The 18,007-nt window shown below is 36.6% G+C and overlaps 1 non-coding gene across 1 annotated transcript; it reads left to right on the top strand.

Moving 5' to 3' along the window:
* The first annotated feature begins 17,669 nt into the window (after nucleotides 1-17,669).
* Nucleotides 17,670-17,800, top strand: LOC123323206. Its single transcript, XR_006539278.1, has one exon. It is a non-coding gene; the product is annotated as a small nucleolar RNA SNORA18 (small nucleolar RNA).
* Nucleotides 17,801-18,007: the final 207 nt, after the last annotated feature.

The following is an 18,007-nucleotide window of genomic DNA, read 5'->3' as shown; positions in this document are numbered from 1 at the left end:
ATAGATTTTTTGATCCTTTATATGCATATCTTTTAGACTTGTAAAATGGCCAAAAGCAGAGCCAATAAATAACAAACGAATAAACAGACAAGCCAAAAGCAGAATTAGATCTATAAATACAGAGAACAAACTGATGTTGCCAGAGGTGAAGGGGGTAGGTTGGGCAAAAGGGGTAAAGGCGAGTGGGAGATACAGCTTCCAGCTATGAAATGAACAAGTCATGGGAATAAAAGGTACAGCATAGGGAATATAGTCATTGATACTATAATAATGTTGTATAGTGACAGATGGTAGCTACACTTGCGGTGAGCATCACATAACACAGAGAAGTTAAATCACTATGTTGTACACCTGGAACTAATGTGACATTCTGTGCTAACTATACTCAAAAAAAATTTTTAAATGGAACCAATAAACAGATGCTATAGGGAGGGAGACCTGACTCTTATATTGACATTTTTCTAAAAACAGTAGCTAGCTGACAACAGAACACACTACCTGGTGAAGTACTGAGGTCCTTATCAGTGGACATGTCCAAGTGATGAATTAAAACGAACTATTGTCAGGGAGACTTTGGCATTTTAATGTATGGCCTCTAAGAAAATAAATACTAAGACTGAATGTATTTTAGTGAGGTTCAGTTCTCTGTTATCTAATGTGTTTTACCGAATTTTATGTCATTTATAAGTCCATATTATATATCTACACATGCACATAAATACACAGTGCATTCTAATGAGGCTGTTGCTTCTACTTATTGGGTAGAATTGATTTGTGTATTTGGGTGGAGGGTGCAATATATGTAATAAGTTATGTGTATATACACAGACATTTTTTCTCATACATCTATCACTGGTACAAGATGCATATTACTTATGAAAGTAAGAATACTGTGAGCCAAAGAACTTATTTTAATTTAAAATCATTGTCTTGTTTTCAAAGGGGAAGGAAAAATTTCTTTTTTCATAAAGGTAGAGACTTCTGAAAATCAAGTTTTTTTTTTTTAAAGATTCTATTTATTTATTTGAGAGAGAGCAAGCACATGAGAGGGGGGAGGGTCAGAGGGAGAAGCAAACTCCCTGCCGAGCAGGGAGCCCGATGCGGGACTCGATCCAGGGACTCCAGGATCATGACCTGAGCTGAAGGCAGTCGCTTAACCAACTGAGCCACCCAGGCCCCCGAAAATCAAGTTTTAAGCGGACATACTAGTATACCTTAAAGCACTGCATTAAAAAGGACTATAAACAATGAAAGAAATTCACTCACATGACAACTCAATAGTTCCTGATCCCAAACAGCCAAAATAGAAACCAATTTTACAAAAGAGAAAGAAGCTAGTTGCTAGGAAGACTGGTTTAAGTATCACCAATGTACTCAGCATTGTGCAAAAAAAATGAATATAGTCTGGCCCTACATCTCTTGAACTTCGCTGATTGCTCTATATGGGAAGATGCATCTGTTCCTCTCTTAAAGCAGATAGTGGTCTTTAAAAGGATACTCAAGGAATCTGCAGGGATCCTGAGGCAGAATTGTTCAGCACAGACCTCAATGCATGTGACTGTTTGCTTGGCACTGTGTGCACCACACACGCTGCTAATGTTCATCAATACCATCTCTGAAGCATGGAAATTGAGGCTTCATTTAGTGCTAACAGCAACAACATTTCAAAGCCAGATATTACTGAAGACAAATAGACACTTTAGCCTGAAATATGAAGGCTTTACAGAAGCATTTCTTCCCTAAGCTGAAGCTTGCTTATCTGTTTACCTTTGAGAAAAAGAACTCCATTATCTGTAATATCCTTTAAAATGAAATAAATACGTGCAATAGAATGAAACATCTACAAGGGGTTTTGTGGGAGCCAGAGGTTTACTGAGTTTTAAAATGTATTTTCTAGAGTTGCACTATCCAACATGGTAGCCACGAGTTACATATGGCTATTTAAATTTAATTTAGTTTAATTTAAAATTAAATGAAAATTAAATACTTAGTTCCTCTGTCCCACCAGCCATATTTTAGTGCTCCACAGCCATATGTGACAAGTGGTGACCATATCAGATATCACAAATATGGACCATTTCAGCAACAGCATAAATGCTGTTCAACAATGCTGTTTTAGAGAAAAGCAAGCAATGTGTTACCCAGCCTTTAACTATGAAACAATTCATGGAGGAAAGTTGAAGACATTATCAAATACATTTTTATAAACACTGCTATTTAAAGAAGGGGGGAAATATCTGACCTCAACTCTCTAAATTTACTCTTAACATTTATTAGATTTACCTAATCCTCCATGAAATCATGGAACAGACAATAGGGAACATAAAATAAAGGGCATTTCACAGAGAAGTCAGCCAAAGAAGCTCCCACCAAAAGAGAAACATTCTGAGTAGTTACATATGCCATGAGAGAATGGGTTAGAAATTAGCAGGGACTTCTAGAACTGGAGGAGGTTCAAATCTTGGATTTTTTTTTTCTTCACTATGAGATAATTTGTATGCTTATCTAAACTAAATTGAATCTGAAACTTTTGAAGGTGTATTCTAATCTTTCAGATTTCTGTAACAGAATTCTGGGGGCACCTGGGTGGCTCAGTCAGCTAAGCATCTGCCTTCAGCTCAGGTCATGATCCCCGAGTCCTGGGATCGAGCCCCGCATCGGGCTCCCAGCTCAGTGAGGAGCCTGCTTCTCCCTCTTCCTCTTCCTCTCTGTGCTCTCTGTTTCTTTCTCTCTTTCTCTCTCAAATGAATAAGTAAAACATTAAAAAAATAATTCTGTTGGTATGAATGCAATTTATTGAAAGAGCAAAACTCAGAAAAAATTGGACAAATTTAATGTTTCCACTACGGACCCCTCAACTTGATCTTCTCCACCCCTAGATGATACCTTTGCTAAAACCTACCATTTTTCTAGTAACTTTTAGGCAACAAAAAGTCCTGTTTGACATAACTGAAATCTACCATCTGATTTAAACTTCCTTTTTCTAACTAAGGGCCACTTCAGGGGAAGGCTGAGTTGGAAACTTCATCCTGCTCTTCTACTTCCTCATCCTGCTTCACTGGACTGAATCTGGCCCCTCTAACATTGACACAGGGAAAGGCAAGGAAAATAAGAGTCAGAAAGTTCTTATTTGACAGAAGCTGAGCATTTTAGATTTCAAAGATTGGCTTTTCTTTTTGTGAAGTCGTCTATAGGCTCTTGAGATATAGCTACAACTACCCCTAATCTATCGTTCCTAGTTCTGCGGAAACTCCTAATTCCTCAGCCAGTCACTGTCCCTGTTTCTACTTGGTAAGGAAGTACACTGATATAGTGCTAAAAGCAAAAGACGTGGCATCAGACCAACAGGAATCAAAATCCCTTCTCTTCTACTTTCTACCTACTGAGATTGTGCAATCATTTTACTTGTTGACACTTTAGTCTTCTCTTATCTTAAATGGGATTATTTAAGAGTTGTTAGGAATTGTAGGATTATTAGAAGTATGAGAAGTAAATCAGAGTCTGGGGGTGCCTGACCGGCTGAGGCAGTTGAGCGACCGACCTTTAGTTTCGGCTCAGGTCATGATTTCAGTGTTGTGAGATGGAGCCCTATGATAGGCTCCCCGATCAGTGGGGAGTCTGCTTGGAGATTCCCTCCCATGGCCCCTCCCCCTACATGTGTGCTCTCTTTCTCTCTAAAATAAATAAATAAATCTTTAAGAAAAAGAAGAGACTGTGTATAAAAAGTGTTTATTTTCCTTTCCATCTATTCTCTCCCTTTTCATGGACTATGCTTTGGTGTTGTACCTGAAGAGTCACCACCGTACCCAAGGACATCTAGGTTTTCCCCTATTGTCTGCTAGGAGCTTTATAGTTTTGTGTTTTACATTTAGTTCCGTGATTTTGAGTAATTTTTTGTGAAAGGTGTAAGGTCTGTGTCTAGATTTACTTTTTTGCATGCGAATGTCCAATAGTTTTAGCACAATTTGTTGAAGGGACTATTTGTGCTCCATTGTATTGCCTTTGCTCCTTTGTCAAGATCAGTTGATTATATTTTTGTGGGTTTATTTCTGGGCTCTCTATTCTCTTTCATTGATCTATTTGTCTAGTCTTTTCACAATACCACATTGTCTTGATTACTGTAACTTTAGAGTAAGTCTTAATGTCGGAAAGTGTCAGTCCTCCAGCCCTGTTCTTCTCCTTCAATGTTGTTTTCGCTATTTTGCGTCTTTTACCCCTCCCTATAAACTTAAGAATCAGTTTGACATGAGCACTGGGTGTTATACGCAACTAATGAATCATTGAACACTACATCAAAAACTAATGATGTGCTATATGCTGGCTAATTGAACATAATAATAAAAAAAGAAAAAAGAAAAAATAATAAAAAAGAAACTAATGTACTATACGTTGGCTAATTGAATTTAAATAAATAAATAAATAAATAAATAAATAAATAAATAAATAATAAAAATAAATAAAAGAATCAGTTTGTCAATACACATGCACAAAAGAAAAAGACAGAGATCTTGCCAGAATTGGGATTGGGACTCTGTTAAATCTATACATCAAGTTGGGAAGAACTGACATCTAGACAATATTAAGTCTTCTTATTGATGAACATGGAATATCTCTTCATTTATTTAGTTCTTCTTTGATATCTTTCATCAGAGTTTATAGTTTTCTTCATATAGATCTTGACACATTTTATTAGTGTTATACCTAAGCATTTCACTTTCTTAAATGTAGAGGAATGTTCATGGCAGCCTTATTTATAATCGCCAAAAACTTTAAGCAAATTAAGAGGCAAATGGATAAACAAATTTAGCATATCCATACAATGAATTAGTACTCAGCAGTATAAAGAAATAGACTATTGAGCTGGGCAAAACCGTGAATGAATCTCAAAATAATTATGTTGGATGAAAAAAGTCAGGCAAAAAAGAGTATATGTATATATGATTCCATTTATATAAAATTCTAAAAAATTCAAAGCAATTAGTGGTGCCTGAGGAAAAGTGGGGAGGAGAAGGAGGTTCAGGCAAGGTGGGAAGGAGAGATAACCAAGGGGCACAAAAAAGCTTTTGGTGCAATATAATGCTCATTATATTGACTGTGGATATATTTTAATGTATATATAGAGAGAGACAGATATATAGATATTTGTCATAATTTATCAAACTTGATATATTAAATATATACAGTTTACTGAATGTCAATTACACCACAATAAAGTTGTAAGAAATAAACCAAAAAATTACTTATATACCATGTTGATGTGATAATGAGTATGCTCTAAACTATACCAAAATGCATAGTTCCCAAAATTAAAAATGTTTTAGGTACCTTTAAAAATTAATCAAATATATTTATTATTAAATCTCAACAGTGGACTTTTATCAATAACGAATTCACTTCCTGGCCCCTGAATCAAATATAACTTTTTAAACTTATAATGTTTTCATTACTTTACTAAAGTTTTAACATTATAGTGGGGAAAAATATTATTCTTAATAAACCCAAACATCATTCCAAATAGCATTGTTTGGGTCATTTGAAGGCTTCATGCTTATCGCTGTTTTCAAGGTGAACTTGTTTTTCTTCTGAGTAACCCATATTTTGTACATCCAAAATTCATTTAAAATTCTCATTCTCCAATTCACTTTGGTTTGCTGAAACCTAACCAAAAATTCTCAGTTAAATCAAAGCAAGTGTGCAAGTAAATACTCTTATCTCTGTTTCATTTTCCAAAATCATAAGTACAGGAAAGTTGTCAGGACAAAGTTTCTCTTTTAATAAAAAGCAAGATCTTTTATTTTATGATCCCTCTTCATGATCCATGCCATTTGCAGTAATTTTTCTTCTGAAGTATATCCTTTCTTTAATAAATTCAGTATGATAATCTCTATACACAAGTAACATACTTCATCCTTTATTATTTCCTATAAATGACATGATTAATGAGCTCCTCAACTATCAGTGGCTTGCAGTGTAAATGCAGAACACTCCACCTACCACCTCAAATCGTCAGGTACAAGCCTATTCTTTGCACTGAGAATTTTTTTTTGATTCTTTGCCTAGAGATGATCTATCAATGTTCAACATTTACTATTATTTCAGTTTACATGAAAATAAGAAGTGCAGACAACTGAATATTTGTAGTAGTCCTGGTATATTCTACTTTATAGAATTAACTCATTTTCATGTTCAAGAGCAGAATGTCATTCTTTCTTCCATTCCTAACTAAAAAGATTTAGATGATTATCTCAAAAGTCTTTAAGCTCTTCTTTTTTTTAAGATTTTATTTATTTATTTGAGAGAGAGAGAGAGAGAGAGAGAATGAGAGAGAGAACATGAGAGGGGTAGGGTCAGAAGCAGACTCTCTGCTGAGCAAGGAGCCCGATGTGGGACTCGATCCCAGGACTCCAGGATCATGACCTGAGCTGAAGGCAGTCGCTTAACCAACTGAGCCACCCAGGCGCCCCTCTTTAAGCTCTTTTTAAGAGTCACATTTGTTGGCCCTACTGTAAATAGGAAAACTGAAGCATGGAGAAGTATAATGCCCTGTCTAAATTAGGATGAATACTTAGGCCAAGTTTTGCAGAATTCAGCCCATAGGATGAGCTGAATGCTTTTAAAAAACAATTGTAATGTAAAAACTTTTACTCAGGCATGAACTTCCCAAATTGCCATGTCTCCACCACTCTTTATAGTCAAGCAGTTCTGCTACCTAGCTGGCCCACAAAGGCACTTCAGTTTTCTATACCTAATTTACAAAGCTGTAGAAGTTTTAGACTGAAAGAATGTTAGAGTTTAAAGGATCTCCGAAATATATTGTCCAGCCTTCTCACTTTACCAATGAGGCACAGATAAGTAATTTGTTCAACACTAAACATTAAATTAGTAGCAGAATAGCAGGAAAATCAGACTTTCTCACTGCTGATACTGCATTCCCAATGCAACACTCTGTCTTTCTAGCTTTATCCCTATCCAAACCCCCCCAGGATAATATAAGCTTCAAGAGAGTAAGGCCTTTTAAATGAAATAATTTATCCCTGAAGACTAAAACACTAAGAACTTAATAAGCAGTCATTAATTTTTGTTAATTAAATGAGTGAGAGAAGTGGTATGGGAAGTTAGAGGATTAATATTAATTAACTTAGGTTACCTGCCAGGTATTTTATACATGTAATCATATTTAATCCTTCCAAAAATAATGCAGGAGAAAAATTATTGCCACCATTTTATAGACGAGGAAACTAAATCTGGTAGGTGATAGTATGCAGTTTGTCTGATTCTGAAACCTCATCTTGTTTTCACTACAGTGGTGCAGAGCTGTAACACAAAAAGCTTGGCAGGGCCAATACTAAAATTCTTGGTGTTAATGTACTTATGAATTCTGGGCAAGCTAAAACATAAGAAGAACACTTATAATACCATGGGCATTGTGCTGAGCTTTTTATAACTTAATATTATAGGTTAACTATTATTTTCACCCCTACTTCCCAGATGAGAAAATGAAGCACAGAGAATTTTATTTATTTTTTTAAATTATTTATTTAATTTCAATTTAAGTAACATATACTGTATTGTTAGTTTCAGGGGTAGAATTTAGTGATTCATCAGTTGCATATAACACCATATAACACCCAGTGCTCATTACATCCAGTGCCCTCTTTAATGCCCGTCACCCATTTACCCCATCCTCCCACCAACCTCCCCTACAGTAACCCTAGTTTGTTTCCTAGAGTTAAGACCTATAAAGAACTTATCAAACTCAACACCCAAAAAACAAATAATCCAGTCAAGAAACGGGCAGAAGGCATGGACACTTCTCCAAAGAAGACATACAAATGGCTAACAGACACATGAAAAAATGTTCAATATCACTAGCCATTAGGGAAATACAAATCAAAACCACAAGGAGATACCACCTCACACCAGTCAGAATGGCTAAAATTGACAAGGCAGGAAACAACAAATGTTGGCAAGGATGCGGAAAAAGGGGAACACTCCTACACTGTGGGAATGCAAGCTAGTGCAGCCACACTGGAGAACAGTATGGAGGTTCCTCAAGATGTTAAAAATAGGGCTACCCTATGACCCAACAATTGCACTACTAGGTATTTACCCCATAGATACAGACGTAGTGAAAAGAAGGGGCTCATGCACTCCAATGTTCATAGCATCAATGTCCACATCAGTAGTTTTTGATGAACTAATGACAGCACCACCCTAGATCCAGCCATACCCCATCTGAAAATCCAATCACCAAAATAAAAAGAAGCTGGATGAATGGTTTCAGGAAAGAACTGGTGAAGTTCCACTGAGCTATATTACTGTTTAGTCTCCATGTCCATAATTATAACAGGGTTTTAAAGAGTCTTCACATTCTTCTTTAGAATAAATTATATACTTCCTGAAAAGTACATTTTTTAAAAAAAATTTTATAATATGTGGAGTGCAGTAATGAAGATATGATGACCTTTTAGCCTTCATACTATATCAATGGTCTTTTGAGCACATATTGACCTTGACGTTATTTTAGATGGTACTTAGCTCAGATCAATAAATCTTGATTGTGGATATCAACTGCAGTCAATATCTGCTTATTACAGCTAGAATACAAATCAGTAAGCAGGACTTCAAGTGAAGATTACCAATAGCATTTATGTTTTCTCATTATAAGATCTTAAATCTTAGTTCTAAAAATGTCCTAAGTTAAAATTATTATTAAGGATTTATAGAATCAAGTCCTTTCCTTTTGTTATATGACAGGTATGGAACACACTCTTGGGGAATGATTATGAAAGTCGAAGAAAGAACACTATTTCATATTAAATTCTTTGCCATGAAATGTAAAATTTCCAGGTCCATTAAAAATCCACAGAGAAGTTCCTTAGTACCCAGGCCAGAGCTGGTCCTCAGTCACCTAGCAAGCAGGAAACAGTCCCCTGGTATGCACGTGAACCAAGGCTGGTGGATGGGCAGATATGAGAGGGAGTCCCCTGGTATGCACGTGAACCAAGGCTGGTGGATGGGCAGATATGAGAGGGAGTGCCAAAGTGCCAATGTGGGCACACCTGACGTTTGTGGTATCTATTCTGGGAAAGCCATGAGAAACAACCCTCCAAGGTACAGGTGAGCTGCGGCTGGGGATACGCATGCAGGGAGATTCAGAGCACCTTTTCAGGCTCAACCTTGACCTATGTAGTGCCTGCACTGGGGGGGAACCACAGGATGTGGCAAGGCAACAAGATCGCTGAGAGTAAGCGTGCTGTGAGCACACATGGGGCATAGCAGCATTGGATGACCTCTCCACACTCCCGCTCAGCTGACCCATCATGTGGCATTGGCAGGAAAAAACAAAACACAGCATACCAGACCCAGTAAGACACGATCCCTTACTCTAGTAATGTTCCTCCAGTGACATTTTGCCCTACTGACAAAGCTTAATGTTTTTATATCTTTTGCTTCTACAAATTCTTTACATGTTAAAAATATCACTTGAAGTCATCATATATGTATATATATGATATATATACAACATACTATATATATTGTTTATTGTTTGGGGACATAGAGGAGATTTCAATTTTTTGCCGAAAATCTATTAATTTTCCTTTTATCTAGTTTATTTTGTCTACATGCTTAAAGATAATTTTCCCTACCTAAGGACAATCACCTACATCATCTTCTAGTCCATTTTCTCTTCATATAAAATTTAATCCATAGGAAATTTTCTTTTGTATATGACATAAGGTAGAAATATAATTTTATTCTTCCCCAAATGTTTTGTGATTATCCTAAAGGTTAAATGAGCTATTATTTTCTCGTTAATTTTCTTTATCTGATGTCATATAATTAAATATTTATGTCTATAGAAAGGAGAAAAAAAATATTTCATAGATACCTATGAACCCATTTTACGTAGGTAACAAATGTTACTACATTACAATGTTGTCTTAAAAAATTTTTTTAAAGGAAACAAAGTGTTATCTAGAAAGATATAACTCCTCTGTCTATCCTGTCCATCTCCCTTCTTCCCCCAAAGTAGCTAACATCCTAAAGTTGGGATCTCTAGCCTGCATATTTTAATATTTCTATTACATATGATTGTGTACTTATTTGTATTTAATAAGTATATGTAAATGGTGTACTTTATATATCATTTACCAACTTTTTTTTACTCAACATTACATTTTTCAGATGTATCAAGTTCACACACAAGCTTCATTCATTTTAATACTGTATAGTGTTCTATTTCATAAATAAATCACATTATTTGTCCATTCCCTACTACTTAGAGACAGTGTGAACAAAGTGGATGTAATGACTTACATTCTTATCCACAACACATGAGGGGCACCATTGTTCCAAACCCCCACAGATTGATGTTATCAGAAATTTGTTTTTGCAGATCTATTGGTTATAGAATGGTATCTTATTTTTATCTTAATTTGTATTTTCCTAAGGACTAGCAAGATTATATATACAGGCCGTTCAAATTTACTCTTCCATGAATAGCTTATTCATAACCTTTGCCCATTTTTCTTAGAGAAACATTTAACCAGGTGGTCAATTGCTTTGGTGTGCAGAGCTCTGGGATAAAGGTAGACTAATTTGCACAGGGAGCCCAGGTTCCTCCCAAGAAGTAAAAAATGGAAACACTAAGTTCTGAATCACAGCAATCTTGCAATATTGTTACACTTTTGGAAATGATTACTAAATTACTACTAGTAGTAGTCATAATGATAACAGGAACATACATTTTCTATAAATCTTGTAGGTGCCAGGTACTTTGCTTGTTATATGTTGTCTCATTTAATTTTCATAACAATGATAAATTCTATTACTATCTTTATTTGATAGATGAGGAACCTGAAACTCAGAAAGTTAGATAAAAGCTTAAGTCACTCAACTAAAAAGAAGCAAAGGCAAATTCAAATCCAGTTCACATGACTGCAGAACTCAGAATCTTGATTAGGCACTCTATACATTGAACCCAAGTACATAGGGAAGCCAATATAGGGTCTTAGACTGGAAATAAATCATCATCAAGTGATGAACATCTCTGAAACTGGATTAAGACCAATCCTTAATAGAGGACACCATATGGCAAAGAGAAACCCTAATTAGAGGACCAATGAAAATTTGAAATTACCTTGGAAATATAATTGACAGCCTTTGGTATGAGAAAGCCATCTGAACAACTTGGGATAGTTTGGAAGGAGAAGCACTCAAATAAGAGATGCTAGACTTTCTGCTAATAAGGACATGTTGGGGCGCCTGGGTGACTCAGTCGCTAAGCATCTGCCTTCGGCTCAGGTCATGATCCCAGGGTCCTGCTCAGCGAGAAGGCTGCTTCTCCCTCTCCTGCTCCCCCTGCTTGTATTCCCTCTCTCACTGTCTCTCTCTGTCAAATTCCTTTAAAATCTTAAAAAAAAAAAAAAGACATGTTGTAGTTTGAATGATTAATTGGCAAAATAAAGAATATGTGATATATTGTTACACCTAGCTGGTGAAGTGAATCATTTTGTATATATAAACCTAACCTATAATGTATATTCATATACATTAGTGGATTGTAGATTTATAACTGCTGCTTAGAGGAAGGTGGAGAAGTTTAGAAGACAGCCATAGCCTTTTGAGTTGATGAAACAAATGGTAAGTATGCTCTCCCATAATACAATGCAGGAAGTTTTGTCAACTAGAAAGGATACATTTTAGGGTAAAGCCACTATAATATTATGTATTTTCTTACTTTGGTATGTCACTCTGAATCAGAGATTAGTCAATAATTTATAACCTAGTGTAAGCTTTATAGTCTTTTTTCAAATTTTATTTTATTGTGTTATGTTAGTCACCATACAATACATCATTAGTTTTTGATGTAGTGATCCACGATTCATTGTTTTTGTAGAACACCCAGTGCAGCTTTATAATCTTTAGTTTTTTCTATTCATCATTTATCCAGCACTGATTTTTTTTTTTTTAATTTGAAGCACCTTGCTGTTACTTTTTGTTTAAAAAAAGAACACTGGTTTGGAATGAGCTTCAGAATTTTATTCATGAGATATAACCATCCTTATATCAATAGTAACTGCTCAGTTATAATTAATCATTTTAGAGAACATGTTATTGCTTCTTATAAATCAGCTGCTGCTTCTAATTTTACAAAATGTGTTTCAATGAATTCCCATCTATACTGTTGTCATATTTCCATTTTTTTTAATTTCCTTTTTAAATCCTTAGGGTTGGAAAGAATCTTAGAGATCCTCCAGCCCAATTTTAATGATAAAAAAATTGTCACTCAGACAAGGTAAGGAACTTATTCAAGATTCTATCTTTCATTAGTGGCAGACCTAGGGCAAAAAGCCAGTTTCCAGAATATTCCACCAAGTGCACTTTCCACTACCTGTAAACTTCTCAAACCCCTAGAATCAGAAAAAGCACATCCCATTCACAATTATGCATTCATTTTATTTTTCACTAATTGAAGCTAGGAGAATATCTAAGGCAAATCATATTACTATAGATGATATAAATATAAGTATAGATATATTTGCCTTAGATATTTTAACTCTTTGCCTCTCCCTACCATCCTCCCTCAGCTACTGCACAGACTATAGTCTCAATAAACTGGAAGAAGGATCCCAGCACCCCATTCTCACAGGACCTTGGGATCATGACCTGAGCTGAAGGCAAACGCTTAACCGACTGAGCCACCCAGGTGCCCCTCATCCAACATTTTTAAGCACATAGTATTTTACAGACACTTTGGGGGGGGGCGGGGACTTGGGGTACTAGTGCAATTCTAATATCTACATGGTTATCAGTAAGCCCACTTTCCTAAAAATCCTCATGTATGTCTTATTTATATGATTTTTCCCCCAAATCACAACTATGAAAAAAGTAGGTTGGTGATATTATGTAACATTAATGGCCCTAATTTATTACCCTTCCGGTATTCACATCCTTTGACATATGACTTTCCCAACTCTCCTATGGCCATGTGAGTCGTTCAGTGGAATGTCAACTGGTGTGTTGGGACCAAAGGCTGGAAAGGCACCTGCCTGTATGGGATGGCTCTCTTGTACTAAGAGTAAGTGCATTTTAAATTTTAATAGATTTTTTTTCAAATTAGACCACAAAGTTGTACTATTTCTTCATGTTGTTCTCATTAATAATAAAGTCCTCCAAATAATCCCATGAGGTAGTCACTATTATTACCCATATTTTACAGGTGAGGAAACTGAGGTACAGAGAAATTAGGTGACTGACTTGGCCAACAACATGGAGCTAATAAGTGGTGGTGTCAGGACTCAAATGCAGGCCCACTTTCTTAACCCTTTCACTTGCCTCTCCCTTGTACTGCCTTGTGCAACCATCACCACAATCCACATTTTCATCCTGCCTAAATGAAATGCTATGCCCATTAAACATCAAGTCAACATACCCCCTTCTCCCAGCCTTTGGAAACCACCATTCTACTTTCTGCTTGACTAATATAGACACCTCATATAAGTAGAATCATACGATATTTGTCCTTCTATGATTGGCTTGTTTTACTTAGCATAATGTCCTCAAGTTTCATCTATGTTGTAGAATATGTCGGAATTTCCTTCCTTTTTAAGACTGAAGAATTTTCCATTGTATGTATATGCCACATTTTGTTTATCCATTTATCTAGTAATGGACGTGGTTTGTATCTACCTTTTAGTCATTGTGAATAATGCTGCTATGAACATGGGTGTACAAACATCTGCACCTGTCCTTGCTTTCATTGATTTAGAGTATATACCCAGAAATTAAATCACTGGGTCATATGATAATTCTATGTTTATGTTTTGAGGAATTGCCATGACATTTTCCACAGTGGCTCCACCATTGTGCATTCCCATCAACAAAGCACAAAATTTCCAATTTTTCCACATCCCTGCTAACACTTATTTTTTTGTTTTTTTAATCAAAATTCTAATGTCTTCTCTCAGCTCAGAAAAAAATATTCTTCTATTATCACCTTAATTATATCATTCCTTCTAATCTCTCTAGCTTCTCCTTATAGATGTTTTACCGGGTAGATACTGGGATTTCTGAAGGTCTTGCATGCCTTGTGAGTTTTTGTGCCTCATATACTGAACGACATCCTTCCAAGTTTCACAATTTTCATCTCTTTTCACACTATATTCTGAGGAAACTTCTTGGCTTGATCTTCCATAAAACTAATTTGATTTTCAAACACACCTATTCTATTATTCAATTTTTCAACTGAAATTTTTAGGTAATTTGTGTGATTTACTTCAGCAGTTGGGGAGTATGAATTTAGTCACATCATTTATGTTTTTCAATTGCCCTTTAGCTGACAACTAACCCTTTCTTGAGATAGTCCTTCTTTTCCCTAAATTTTACAGGACTCCAAAAAGTTTGCCCCAGTTCTCAACCAGCTGATAGAGAGAACTTGAGTGTGATGAGTCTAATATGACCACTTTTGTCATTGACCATAGGGATGCTTTTGAAAACTATTCTAACACCTTGTCCATCACTGTAGCTTTGCCTGAAGAGGTACAGGCCCTTGCACAAGTTTCTCTGATGCCCTAGGTCTAAACTGCAAGGATATAGCTCTTTCAGCTCATATGCAAGCTTAACAATTATTTTCTACCATCACCAATCTGCCAAGGTGGTTGCGTTTACAGGTATTTGTTGTTGTGGCTGCATGATATCCCATACCCAACCCTCTCCAAGTTAACCTTTCACTTTAATGTTGACCCTTGCACACTTGTCCAGATTCTACCTAACCCCATGGTGAGTTCCTCCCTGAGAAACTTGATGTCTCTTATGCCTCTGGACTTTTCACAGACCTAGTCAGCCAGAGAAGTACTAAAGACATTAAACCTCAAAAGGGAAAGAGTAGACCTTTCCTCTTGGGTAATTTCTTTTTCCTTATGCAAACATTCCCATCTCCTTTCCAGTAACCAACTCAGCATTCCAAAGTCAGATTAAAGGCAGCTTTTGTCAGCCAAAGAAGGTCATATTATCCCTTTTCACCTGGGCAATGGGTTAATTGTGTTCTTTCAAGTGACACTTTTCTGAATGAAAATTAGTTCCAGAGTGACTGGTCTTATCTATATATATGAAGAAGCTTTGGGGAATTAAGAACTTTACATTCTACATCATCAGTTGACCCGTTACATTTATTTCAACAATCATGTAGAGGTTTTCCAATTTCTATAAATTCTCTCATATACTTTACTTTTTCTTAGCAGTGTATTCTAGTTGTATGAATATAGTGTCCTCTCAAATCTCTTTGAAAATACTAAATTGTTTTAATAATCTTTTCTATATTTCTCCAGCAATTCAATTTCTTAAAGAATCATTTTGATTTATTAAAGTTGGTAACTAACTCATTTTTATGCTGTTATTTTTCCTTAAATATCTGGAAACTCAACTATTTATATGTGACAGTTTAGGAGAACTGATATATATGGCCAATGTGAAAGTCACAGTTCCCTTGATAATGAATTTGATTGCAAAGGACAGAAGCCATGGCTATGATGAGTGAGCTGTGATCTGTCATCAGAGATTCCTCTCTGTTAGGGTAGGTAGGAGTTTGCTGTCAGGATGTGGAAAGGTTTCCCCTATTGGCAGCTGATATCACATGGGAGTACCACCCAACTTCTCTTTTTAGCTCCGATACTCACTATAAACGTCCCTGCTTACCCCTAATGACAAAATCCATCCACCCCTTTATTGGTTTTCAAAATATTTGTGCCAGGTCTTCTAGAGCTGGGAATGTATGCATTTTCCAGGTACTTGGAATGTCCTAGTTTTACTGGTCTTCCTACTAAGTATCCAATAGAAGATTCCTGCTGCTAGCTCCTAATGATTATAATCTTGGGGTTTTTCCAAAGTTCTGTTCAAACTAAACAAAAACAAAACTCCCTTCTTCCTCCATTACCATCCTCTTTCATTTGTATTAGCTGCAGTTATCAGTTCTATCTGGTTACTCCATCGATCCAAACCCATTTGCTTTATATCTTCCAGAAATTTGTTGCTTCTGCTAATATCAGCCTTCATATTTCCTAGTACTGTTACATTGTTTTTCTTAATTTTATATTTATTCACTCATTCCAGTGGACCGTTGGGGACGGAAAAGAAAATCTGTGTGCTTAGTCATCCAGAAGGCACTTAGCTCCGAAATGACCTTTTCTCTTACTTTTCTTTTCCCTTTTTTCTTAATTATTTGTATTTCATTGCTTTTTATTTCATTTCTTTTTATTCAAATGGCTTTTAAGAAGTAGGATAGTGACAAGAGCACTGGTATAGGAGTTATGATTCCTTTATTCTAATCATGCTTTTGCCATTATTAAACAGGGCCTGGCTCATGGTAGGCGCTCAATAAGTATTTTGGAACAAATGAATGAACGAAGTAAATTACAATCCAGACTTCGGCTCTCTCTAATGTAAAATTAGGAGGCCTCTGTAAGTAACAGCAAGTTATGATTCTTCTTGGGCTGGATAGAAAACATTTATCATCACTTAAAGGGAGGCACCAAGAAGAGAGAGGGCCTCAGCATGTGAGCAGAAATGCAGCAATATGTGATCACATAAGGGGCAAGCTAAGACAAAAAACTGTGATCAAAAACCTAATAGGAGGGGCGCCTGAGTGGCTCAGCCGTTAAGCGTCTGCCTTCGGCTCAGGTCATGATCCTGGGGTCCTGGGATCGAGCCCCGCATCGGACTCCCTGCTCTGCGGGAGGCCTGCTTCTCCCTCTCCCACTCCCCTTGCTTGTGTTTCCTCTCTCGCTGTTTCTCTCTCTGTCAAATAAATAAATAAAATCTTTAAAAAAAATAAAAAAAATAAAAAAAAAACCTAATAGGAGACCTTTGACATCAGAGTCTCACGGAAGTTCAAAGCAATCATAATTAGGCTTAACAAGTGATTCTCAGGGGACTATAGAACTGTGATCAGGCCAGAGGGCCACTAGGCACTGAATTAACCAAGAGAGAGATAAAAACACAGGCTGCCTTTGAAAGAACCCATATTAACACCGTCTCCCATTTTCTAGACCCACTTCATAAAAACTAACATAGGTAAAATCCTCTGGGGCCAAGGGCCTGACAACCATGCCCTGAGAAATTCCCCAATATCTTCCAACCTGACTTAAATGCTTCCACCAGGCCATCCAATGGCAATGAGGTTTCCAAGTCAGCTGGTGAGTTTCAAACACACATACAACTGGGGTAATTCTCTACCATATGCAGTCATCCAAAACAATTCATTAGCAATGATATTGCTTGGCATAACGAAAAGTCATAATCACAAAAAATGTCTTCAGTGGGTTCTTTACATTTTGAATCACCTTATTACCATGAAAACTATTTTATTATTCTATATCTAAGAATCCTAAGGAAACACAAGAGTTTGCAAATTACATATCTGTCTGATATGCTCAGTCCAGTGGTCTTCAAACACAATCACCTGGGGGGTTTGTTAAACCACGCTGGTGGGTCTCCCCCCCAGAATTTCTGATTTGGAGCTGGAAGATAGGACCCACCACTCATGACAGGGAGATGATCTCATGACTTATACAATTGAGCCTAGTGTGGCATCCACCTAAGCCACATCCTTGGGTATATATAACTACTGGGATGTTTTTAGCTGCAAGTAGCAAAAAAACCTCACTCCACTTGAGGTACATCCCCATGGGCTTTTTTTCTATAGACCTACATCATTGGAAATGCCTCAAAGAGTAAATACGTGGTTTGCTTTCCTCGCAGAATTATGTTTAAATCTGTGAGAAAGAACTATAAGACAGGGCTACTAAAACTATTTTAAGACTTAATAGTCGAGGAGGGGGAAAGATGGCAGAGGAGTACGGGACCCTATTTCAACTGGTCCCTGGAATTGAGCTGGATATCTACCAGACCACTCTGAGCACCCACAAAACCAGCCTGAGATGTAAGAAGATCTGGATCTCTACAAACAGAATATCGCAGGCGGTTGGTTTTGAGGTATAAAGTGGAG

This window comes from Neomonachus schauinslandi, chromosome 1 (genome assembly GCF_002201575.2).
Source record: "Neomonachus schauinslandi chromosome 1, ASM220157v2, whole genome shotgun sequence".
Taxonomy (NCBI): Eukaryota; Metazoa; Chordata; class Mammalia; order Carnivora; family Phocidae; genus Neomonachus; species Neomonachus schauinslandi.
Note: the sequence above shows the minus strand (reverse complement) of the source record. Positions and strands in the feature narration are given on the sequence as shown.